Source organism: Carlito syrichta, unplaced genomic scaffold (genome assembly GCF_000164805.1).
Source record: "Carlito syrichta isolate Samal-C Ts95f unplaced genomic scaffold, Tarsius_syrichta-2.0.1 Scaffold311975, whole genome shotgun sequence".
NCBI classification, from domain to species: Eukaryota; Metazoa; Chordata; class Mammalia; order Primates; family Tarsiidae; genus Carlito; species Carlito syrichta.
Window position 1 is genome coordinate 563,699 of NW_007256071.1, and position 9,882 is coordinate 573,580.

The 9,882-nt window shown below is 49.4% G+C and overlaps 1 long non-coding RNA gene across 1 annotated transcript in view; it reads left to right on the top strand.

The window, feature by feature from the left end:
* The first annotated feature begins 863 nt into the window (after positions 1-863).
* The window catches only part of LOC103271886, a 102,983-nt gene continuing 93,964 nt past the window's right edge, over positions 864-9,882 (top strand). The window contains exons 1-2 of the long non-coding RNA XR_505081.1: positions 864-929; positions 6,859-7,005. This is a non-coding gene — a long non-coding RNA (uncharacterized LOC103271886). The remainder of the gene's footprint in view (positions 930-6,858; positions 7,006-9,882) is intronic.

Here is a 9,882-nt window from a genome sequence, read left to right on the forward strand (position 1 = left end):
GCTCATTTTTGATTTATTGTAGAGATGAGGTCTCGCCAAGTTGCCCAGGTGGGTCTTGAACCCGCGGGCTCAGACCATCCACTCACCTCAGCCTCCCAAAGGTGCAGGATTACAGGCTGAGCCACTGAGCCCGGCTGAGACATTCTAGTTAGTGCCAGGAGCCCCGGGTGCTGGAGACCCCATGGTTACTGACAACGGAAAATGGCCTGTGCCCCCGTGGAGAGCGCCAGCTTGTGAGGGGCTGGTCGGTCCTGCCTGGATGCCGTGATCTGCTGTCCCAGGCAGCACACATTGTCACCCGGAGGGAGACTTCAGGGTGACCCCTGGCCCTTCTGGGCTGTTTGCTCCCACGAAGCGCTTTCCTGAGCTCTGTATGGTGCACAGACAGCGCCAGGCCAGGCCCGATGGCCTCTGGGTCTCTCGGGCTCCCTCATCCCTGAGTTTTTCTCGTGATGTTTTGCCTTGTTTTCAGCTTCTCTACCCAGAGGTGCCCGCCTCTGTCCACAGAACAGGTGGCATCTCCACCCCCGACGGAGTCCCCGCTGTGATTCTCTCCAAGCCCGGCACCTCGAGGGAGGTGTATGGGGTGGGGAGATTCAGGGGAGACGGTCATGAGGGAGCAACAGCAGTATCGCGTGTTTTCCGGGTGGTCTGGGTGCCGCGCTCTTTCCATCTGCGAGTCACCGTGACGGGCGGGCTGGCTCCCTGCGCCCCAGGCTCCCATTTGCAGATTGAATTACCAGCCTATTCAGCTGACACAAAGCAGTTCCTGGCCGGCTCGGGCAGCCCATGAATAAGTAAACAGCTTGCAGCTTGAGGCTGAGCACAGAGGAGGCTGGCAAGGCTGGCAGCCGCGGGGGAGGCCAGTGTTGGCTGGGCCACCCAGGCGCATCCACCTGGTCCTCAGGAACGCCGACCTCCAGGATCCCGTGAGTAACCGCTCTTGGGGCCGGGGGAGCCCGGGGGAGCCCGGGGGAGCCCGGGGGCGGAGGGGGGGGGCTAATAAGATTGACATTAGACGCAGGAAGACCACCTCCCTGTGGGCTTCCGGCTGGAGACTGGGAACTGCTCTCCTGGACAAGGTGGTGGGGACAGGAGTCTGCCAGTCTCGGGGCTGGTTTCCGAACCTCTGGGTCTGAACCATGGCTCTAATCACAGCTGCTCCCCTGGGGCATTTAGGTCCAGGTCTGTCTCCAGGCCAGCGTCAGCCTAGACCTCTCTTTTTGTCTCAAGGGCCAGCTCACTGGGAGAGTTGTGGGCAGGTTGTCCACAGCAGGGTGTCGCCTGGAGGGGTGGCCGTCCTGTCATCCATCGGGTCAACTCTGCTCCTTTGAGAATCGCTGTTCCAGTGGAGACAGTTTGGTTGTGCTGGTTTGAGCATCACACAACTGGCTTTGAGAACAGTGTGTGTTTAAAGTTCTGCTGTCTCGGGGGGGGGGATGTTTTTACTGTATTTGATCTTTGTGCAGAATTTCTAATTCTTTAAGCCTCAATGGTGAGGTGAGGTTTAACATCCTGAAGGCTTTACATGATTAATATAATCAGCCAGTGGATACAATTGTAGCATCTTTGTTTCTTATAAGCCCAAGATGAGTTGAAATAATATCCGTGAAGACGGGAGGGGGCAAACTCAGGCTTAAGCCCAGGGATTTCTTTTTGATTTCTTGTACGTAGTGAGAAACTTGTGGTCAATAGACGGAGGGAACCGAGTCCGTGCCCAACATGAAATAGCGAGAAGTGGATCTTCCCTGGCAGCAGGGGAGTCTATTCTGTGCTCCGTGATGAAGCCGTTTATGGGGTGGAACAGGTGGCCGGTGTTTTATGGTGCCTGGCACTTGACGGCAGCAGTGAATGGCACATCAATTAATCATTGTTTCTGTTTCCCTCCCTGCCTAAACGGCTCTGTTAATTAAAACTCCGTATAAAGCGGTATTAGAGCTCTGTGTTCCACTTTGCTCCGGAATCATTAGGGTCGGTGATACGCAGCCCCACAAAGGCATTATCTGGCTGAACCACTTTTGAATTAATCATCATCATGCTCATAGCCGACCATTCAGGGTCGCTTCTCAGGCCTTATGATTATCAACAAGTGCTGCGGGCAACCTGGTGAGCGCTCAGAGCCTCTTTAAGGAAGGGCAGGTGCAGGGGAGAGAAGGCTGGAGACCAGAGGGTGCCTGGAGCCTGGGAAGATGAGGGTGAGGAGATGGTAGAGACTAGAGAATGCCCTGGAGCCCAGGAAGATGGGGATGGGGGTGGAGGCCAGAGGGTGCCCTGGAGACTGGGAAGATGGGGCCTTGGGGGAGATACTTATTCTGCGCAGAGAGCACCAGACTCCCCACATGTGCTGAGAAGCTGAGAATTACTGTCCCACCTAAAATTCTTCTCTTTTATGGCGCTCAGAAAAAATTTACATAACTTGCAGATATCGTGACTTCCTGTCAGCTTATTTTTAAATGTCATTCTTAACTATTTTTCTGAGCATACACGGTTCCTTAAAGGAGCAGAACAGGCTGGCGCTGGCGGAGTGCCCACGCGGGGTGTGCTCAGCAGGGAGGCAGACGCCAGGATGGAGTCCCTCGGCCAGCGATCTTACAGGGTCTCTGCCCCAGGTCCTCAACCTCTGGCTCCACCGAGTGGGGTAAGGGACCTCTTGGCCCCTTCCTGGGTCACTGCAGTCTCTCCCACACTTAGGGGTGGACCGACAATGATAGGAGAGGACTTAAGGAAGGGATGTGTGTGTTTGTGTGTGTGTGTCTATAATTATATATATATTTTTATTTTTTATTCCAATAACTTCAGGGGTTACATGGGTTTTGGTTATGGCCACTCTACAATGAAGAAGCTCACCTGTGCACACTGTACCCACAGGTGACACTTTCCATCTCTCCTTCCCACCCCCTCCCTCTTCTGAGTCTCCCCTGTCCCTCACCCCATTCTCTGAGCCTCTGCAGACCCCTGGTTCAGCTCCCCCCCATCAGTGAAAGAATGTGGTATTTGATTTTCCATTCCGGGCTGACTTTGCTAATGGATGATGGTCTCCAATTCCATCCAAGTTGCTGCAGAGAATATTGTTGCACTCTTCTTATGGCTGAGTACTGTTCCATGGTGTATATACGCCACATTTTCACAACCGCCGATGGGTTGCTGGGCATCGAGGTGGATTCTGCAGGGAGCTGGGATGTCTTGAAACACTGTTATGTGATAGCTATTTGGTTCATGTCGTTTAAAGATGTGAGCATCTCCAGTGAGTTAATGTGATGGTATAAGGTTCCCTTCGAGACAAGAGTGGTAGATGGAGTTGTCAGGGAGTTCCCAAACCAGACATAGGCACACTTTCTCTTGGGCTCCAGCAGCACTTTGTAACTTGAAAGTGCATGCATGCAATTTAAAAAACAAGCAGTGGGTAAAGGTGTATAAGAAAGAACTGCTATCTCTTTGTAGAGGAATATGAGAACTGATTAGGCTAGCATCAACTGGGTAAATTGGGCAAATTGCGGAAGGAAATCTCAGAATGAGGGTTTACAAATGTTACAGAGAAACTTACTGATTACAGCAAAGGTTGAAAAGCTGGTTAGTCTGCTATAAAACCTTGGCAGTGAACAAAAAGTAGTGAACCATTTGTTGCTAGTTAACTGTTGCTGTTAACTAACCTTACCTTAAAGAGACAAAATACATCATCCATCAGTCACTTACAGAGCTCTGGAAATTTTCTTTTGTAGACTACCCCCAAAGACAATTCCCCCTGGCCCACACTGGATCCCTCTTGTAAAAACACTCCTCTGGTCCCTGCCTCTTTGCAGATGGCAGGCACCCTCGCTGCCGTCCTGCCTGTGAACTTCACAATGTGTCTTCCTTTTAATGAACCGACCTGCTTTAATTCACAGCTGTCTTGGTGAACCCTGTCACCCCCACGACTGTGGTTATACCCAGCTCGCCCACCCCACGGCACTCTGGGCATATCTTCTTTCCACGGCTCAGTTCCTTGAGCCCATGTTTAAGACTTCTAGTGTTACCTGAGTAATACTAAAAATATGCCTAGACTGCTAATTCTTGACTTGCCAGTGTTCATAAGTCAGAAATAGCATTTCCTCTTGTGGCAGAGAGGTAGTTCTTGTGTCTTCCAGGGGCTGTGTTGTCTGTCACAGCTGAGGGGCGAGACATGTGCTACTGGGGACTCCTGGCAGGGGTGCTGCTGGATGTCCTGCAATGCACAGGACAGCCCTTGCCGTGCAGAATCAGCTGGTCCCAAATGTCAGACTGCCGAGGTTGAGAAGCTCCGAGGGAGTTGATGATTTAGCCATCTTAGATCCCCACCCACAACCTACCTGTTAAGTTGCTACTCTAGCTAAGCCAATAATTAGTGCTTCCATTGTCACTCTGTATGTACTGTTAGCTGTAGAACCAATTAGTGACTGTGATGGCATTTCTTTCCTTTTATGGCTTTTTTGTTTTCCTGGAGTTATGAGTTGCCTCATTTTCAAGTGTGCTATTTGCAATCCACATACTAACACTCTTCCCCAGATAGTGAAAGCTCTCACTGAGTCTCTCTTTTCTCTGGATATTTTTACAGCCCTTTGTTTTCTTGTTTCAAAGTGGCTGCTCTCTCTCTAGACTGAAGGCTCAGCTGTCACCTTGGAATTTTTCTCTTCCACTGTTTTGGTGGGGTTTATTGTTTCTCAGATTCAGTGGCTTTCCCTTTTATTCATTTTTTTCCCCTTCTTTTTCTGTAGCACACTTTCCATCCATTCCCTCAAAAAGAAATCCCCGGAGTAAATTCTGTGAGTCTTTGCAGGCATGGTGATATCTCTTCTTTGCCCTCGCCCTTGACTGATAGCTTGTTTGGGTAGAGTCTTGAGTTGGAAGCGGTGTTCAATCAGAATTTTAAAGACACTTTGCTGGCTTCCAAGGTTGCTGCTGAGATATCTGAGACTTTAACCCATTCTTTTCCTTCTAAAAATTCTACCTTTCCCTTTCAATTATTCCTAGAAGGATTTAGGATCGCTTCTTTATCATTCATTTCTCAGGTCTTACAATCCTCTGGTAGCGGTCTCTTCTCATCTGTTTTGCGAAGCACCACAAGATCCTTTAATCCAGAACAAGTTCTCATATTTTACTGACAATTTCCTTCTCCACATTTTCTCTTTCTGGAAATCTTACTGGTAAAAGTTGAACCTCCTGGATTGTTTTTCTTTAATATTTTCTATACTTTTGGGAGTAACTTTTTCATCCAAATATGCCATTTACATTTTTATTTTAGCAACTATCTTTTTAGTTTACAAGAGTCCTTTTTGGCCGTCATTGGTCTCTTCAGCATCTTGTCTTGATTTTTAGATGCTTTCTGAGGATACTTGTGAGATTTGTTTCTTTTTTTCAAGTTTATTTTGGTTGCCTGCATAATCTCTGTCTCTTAGTTATATTTTTATGTTCCTTGCTTTTCATCGTCCATGTTAGAGGTTTTTAAATGCTGTGAGTAATCTCTGGTTCAAGGCCTGGTCTTGGGAGCATGGCCTTAACAGGTCAGTGGATGTTGGCGGGCTTGTTGATGGTGGGCGCCCTCTTGGTGATTTCTAAGGGGGTTATTTGGTTGTAGAAGCCCTTAATGTGAGTACATGGAGGTCTTTGCTCTGGGATTATAGTTTTCTAACAAAATGTCCCCTCTGTCTCCTGCCTAGCCTGAGAGTGGAGTGACGTCTAACCACCTGCATCACCCATGTGGAGCTGGGGGGTCTCCACAGCCTGACCATGCATTTCTCTGTGTGCAACACAGCAGCCCTGCTCCTTCAAAGTCCCGAGGTCTGCCATTAGGTGTTTCCAGCAAATACACCTCAGTCTCCTGCCTAGATGTCTTTTCCCTACACGTCCTCTGCTCAACATTCTAAGTCGGATTAAACTCTAGCTCGAACCGAGATCCAGGCATGTTCTGGTCTTCCGTGTCAGACTGTGAGTCCTGAAAGGACTCCATCTCATGGATCTTTGGGTCTAACGACTGTCAGGAAGTTTGGAGATGCTCAGAAAATGTTTGATAAATTGCAATAAATAGGATTTTGGCTCTAAGAGTGTACTTCAGTTCCAAATTCTAAGCTAAAGCCTGACTTGCTTTGTATTCTTTCTCTCACCCATGCTGGTTAATTTGGACACAGGATACCTGTGAGGTTTTTTGATAAAGTCTAAGGTAATACAATTTGCTATCTTATTCTGTGATTCTAAGGGGTTAAAAAACTCTTTTTAATCAACATATAAGAGAAGTAAAAGACCTGATATTGTGATTATGTCAATCTGAAGGTCTCCTGATCTATGGGAATTTATGTTTTTAAATATTCGGTGGCAAGATGGGAATTCCCCAGGATCTGACTACGTGGCAGTGTGTGTGTTGGTTTTCTATTGACACTTATTAATTAATTTGACCTATAATAACTCTTCCTGTCACCCGCTGGGCATTTATCATGTCTTGATAATTAAGGATAGATGCAACGCATGCCCGGATGTTGACTTGTGTCCTCAATTCTGTTGCTTGCTGTCATTTGTCTAACCTAAATAATTAGCTCTAAGTGCGTGTCTTGGCAGATGCAGGAACTTGTGGAGCTACTCAGGCTCATGGGAGCTTTGTGTGTATGTGAAGCTTTGCAGTGTTCTGCACCAGGAAATCTGGCTGAAGGGAAAGAGAAGTCTCAGGCCGGGAAGACTGTGAGTTGAGTCCCAAGTCTGACCCTGTCCAGCCATCAGTGCTGCGAGTTGGGCGACGGTGAGCATAAGCCAGCCTTGCTCTGTGTCTTAGGCATCAAGGAAGGCGAGAGAGGCAGAAAAGCTACCGAAAGTCATGTGTGTGTGACAGCAGATTGTGTATGTGTCTCCTTACAGGCTAGAGATGGCCCAGCACACCTGAGGCGCCTACCACACCTAGGCAGGTACAGAGGTCAGAGTCGACCAGATTCACCTTTGTGAGACCCATCAGGGAATTTCCTGCCTTGTGTCCTGAGACTAAGAGCCCAGCAGAGAAACTTTGGGGTAAGTTGTCCTTTCTTTTTTCTGAAGCCTTATTCCCCGTGTCAGGGGCTGTGTCTGTTTTTTCATTGTTCAATGATTTATTCAAGACATGTTGATCAAGGGCCCCTGTGTGTCTATTAGTTAGGGAGGGCAGAGCAGTGAGCAAACCAAACGTGGTCCATATCTCTGTGGTGCCATGGTTGAATGACTGTGCAAAGACCTTGAGGCAGGAAGTAGCAAGATGCATGAACATCCGGGTGTCTGAGCTCAGATGGGAGAGAGGGGCATGGAAAGCTCACCCAGGACCTCATGGACTGTGCAAGGATGCTGACTGCAATGCTCAGGGGCACTGGCCAGCCAGCAGCCACAGGTCTTCGGTAGGAGAGTGTCATGATCAGATCTACCTTTTAATAAGCTCGCCCCAAGTTCTGAATGGAGGTAGAGGTGAGTGTGAGGCTGACGAGACCCCCATGCCGTTCAGATGAGTGGCCTTGGTGCCTGGCACCAGGGTGTTGGTGGAAGCGAAGGTCGTGAGAAAGGTCCTGATGTATTTGGCCAGCAGGACCTGCTAGCCATTGTGGTTGACTGGGCTGAGTGGGAAGAGAAGGGAAGACACACATGAGCTTCACATTTTTGGCATGGGCAGCACGGTGGGAGGGGGTTTAAGATGAGAAGGGCTGAAAGGACATCAGAAGTCTGGGGGACCCGGTTTTGAGTTGGAGTCACCCGAGTGGTGCCTAAACAAAGGAGAGTCACCAGTTAGACGGCCGGACCAGAGTTCAGGGGTATGTCTGGGCTGGCTCGTGGATTTCTTTGTTTGTGAAATGCTTGGTTTGAGGCTTCCTGTGCAGAGGCGTGATCTGAACATGGGGCGCCGTTCACATGTGGGGTCCCGAGATGGTCTGAGGGTCAGCACAAGAGCCATCACCTGTTGCCAAAGGTTTCTTGGGGGCAAATGGCTGGCCCCCCGCTGGTTGCTCTGACTGCTCTATTCCGTTTTGATCATGAAGCAGAAGCTGAACCACGTGAAACTTTGGTGACCCCGCTGGGCTTGGCCTTTGGGGGCCTCTGATAGCAACGAAGGAGCCTGAGTCTCGGATCCTAGAAAACATGGTGGTGGGGTGGGGGTGATGTTGATGAAGGTGGAGGTGATGGCGACGCTGCTGGTGGTTGGGAGGGTTGGGGTGGTGACGACGGGGGTGCTGATGGCGGTGGCATGGTGGGTCAGTGATGGGCAGGGATGGCGGAGGTGACAGTGTGGATGTGGTGGAGGTGGAGGCCATGGTGACGATGTTGGTGGTGAGGGTGCGGTCAGACAGGGCCTTGGCGCCCCGTGTTCGCTAGACCTGCCCTTGTACCCACCCCCTCTGTCACACCAGTCATGACTTGATGAGCAAAGGCAGCATCCTCGGAGGTGGGGAGTTCCTGGGAAGTATCTCAGATAATGGAGGCCGTTGAGACAATGGCACCAGCTTCCTCAATGGGTGTCCTTGACCGCCCGGGGACATGTATCCGCAGGCCCCCAAAGACTCACGGAGTAGCAAAGAACACTCTCAGGGGTGTGTGTCAAGCCAGGGACACGGGCGGCCATTTGCGTGTGACTCTTTCTGAGTGCGCTTCCTGCACGTGACCCGTGGGACATGGAAGCCAATCTGTTCTCCTGCGGATCACAAGCAGAGTCTTCCAGGGCGTGCTCCTTTTTTGGTCATTCTGGAGTTGAGAGCCAGAGCGTAGAGGGCTACACACGTGTGTGAAGCTTTCCTATATTTGGAACGAGCTGATCTTTTTTTTTGATAGATTGTTGGCTGCTTGGCATTGCAGATGCATCATTAAGTTATTGCGTTTAAATTTAGCTCTTGTGCTCACTTTGGAAGGGAAGGGAATGTTTGAATGATTTCACCACGAAGCGGAAGCAATTAGAAGACAGCTCCTCATGACTTGCTGAAATAGGAGGTTCAGGCAGGGGGTCGGAGAGGGGAGGTGCTCCCAGCGGGTCTTCAGTCTGGAAGAAGTCAGAGCCGCCTTGCGCATGGCCCAGCGATGGCTGGAAACGGATCTCTCCGAGGGCGGCATTTCGCCTATCGATCGGAAGCGACCATTCTTGCCAATGTCACTGTTTCCATCCCTTCAGACAGGGCTCAGGGTCCCTCTGCGTAAACAAGACATCGAATGCTTATTCCCAGCTCTGGGGTGGCTGAGTTACGACTGGCGTCAACAACATGTCGCAGAAGTTGTGAATACGTGTGAGGAACATTCTAGTTATACTCATTTCAAAGTAGCTACAAGAGCATGATTAGAATGTTCCTAGGATAGAGAGAAGATGAATGTTGCAGGTGACAGCATCCCAGTTACCCTGCTTTCATCTCTGCACGTTGTATGGATATGTCCAAATAGCGCATGCATCCCCCAAATATGTACATTTATTATGGATCAATTTAGAAAACAAAGGAATATGATTCTAGTAAAAGCGAATTAAACTAGTACAGCAAAAGAAAAAAATAAATCATGTCACCTTGCCGTAGTTCAAGGGTGACAGATACTCACTGAGGAAGAACCCATGGAGGTTCATGAAGTGACATGTTCAAGTCCCTCTCAAGACTGTTTCCGGCCCTGCTTCCCACTGGCAGCCATTATTTTCAGAACCTGCAGGCATTTCCCCATACAGACACACACACACATACCATCACCGTGTCTTGATAGGTTATAAAACAGAAGCAGATGCGCATACAAAAATGAATGTGTATGCGTGTGTGTATGTTTGTGTATCTGTGTGTGTGTCCAAGCCCACGTGTGATCTGCTCGGTGATCTCTAACTTTCATGGCTCAAATCCTAAATCGATTTTTTTTTGAGTTGGAGTCTCACTCTGTCGCCCAGGCTGGAGTGCAGTGGCCGCTCCC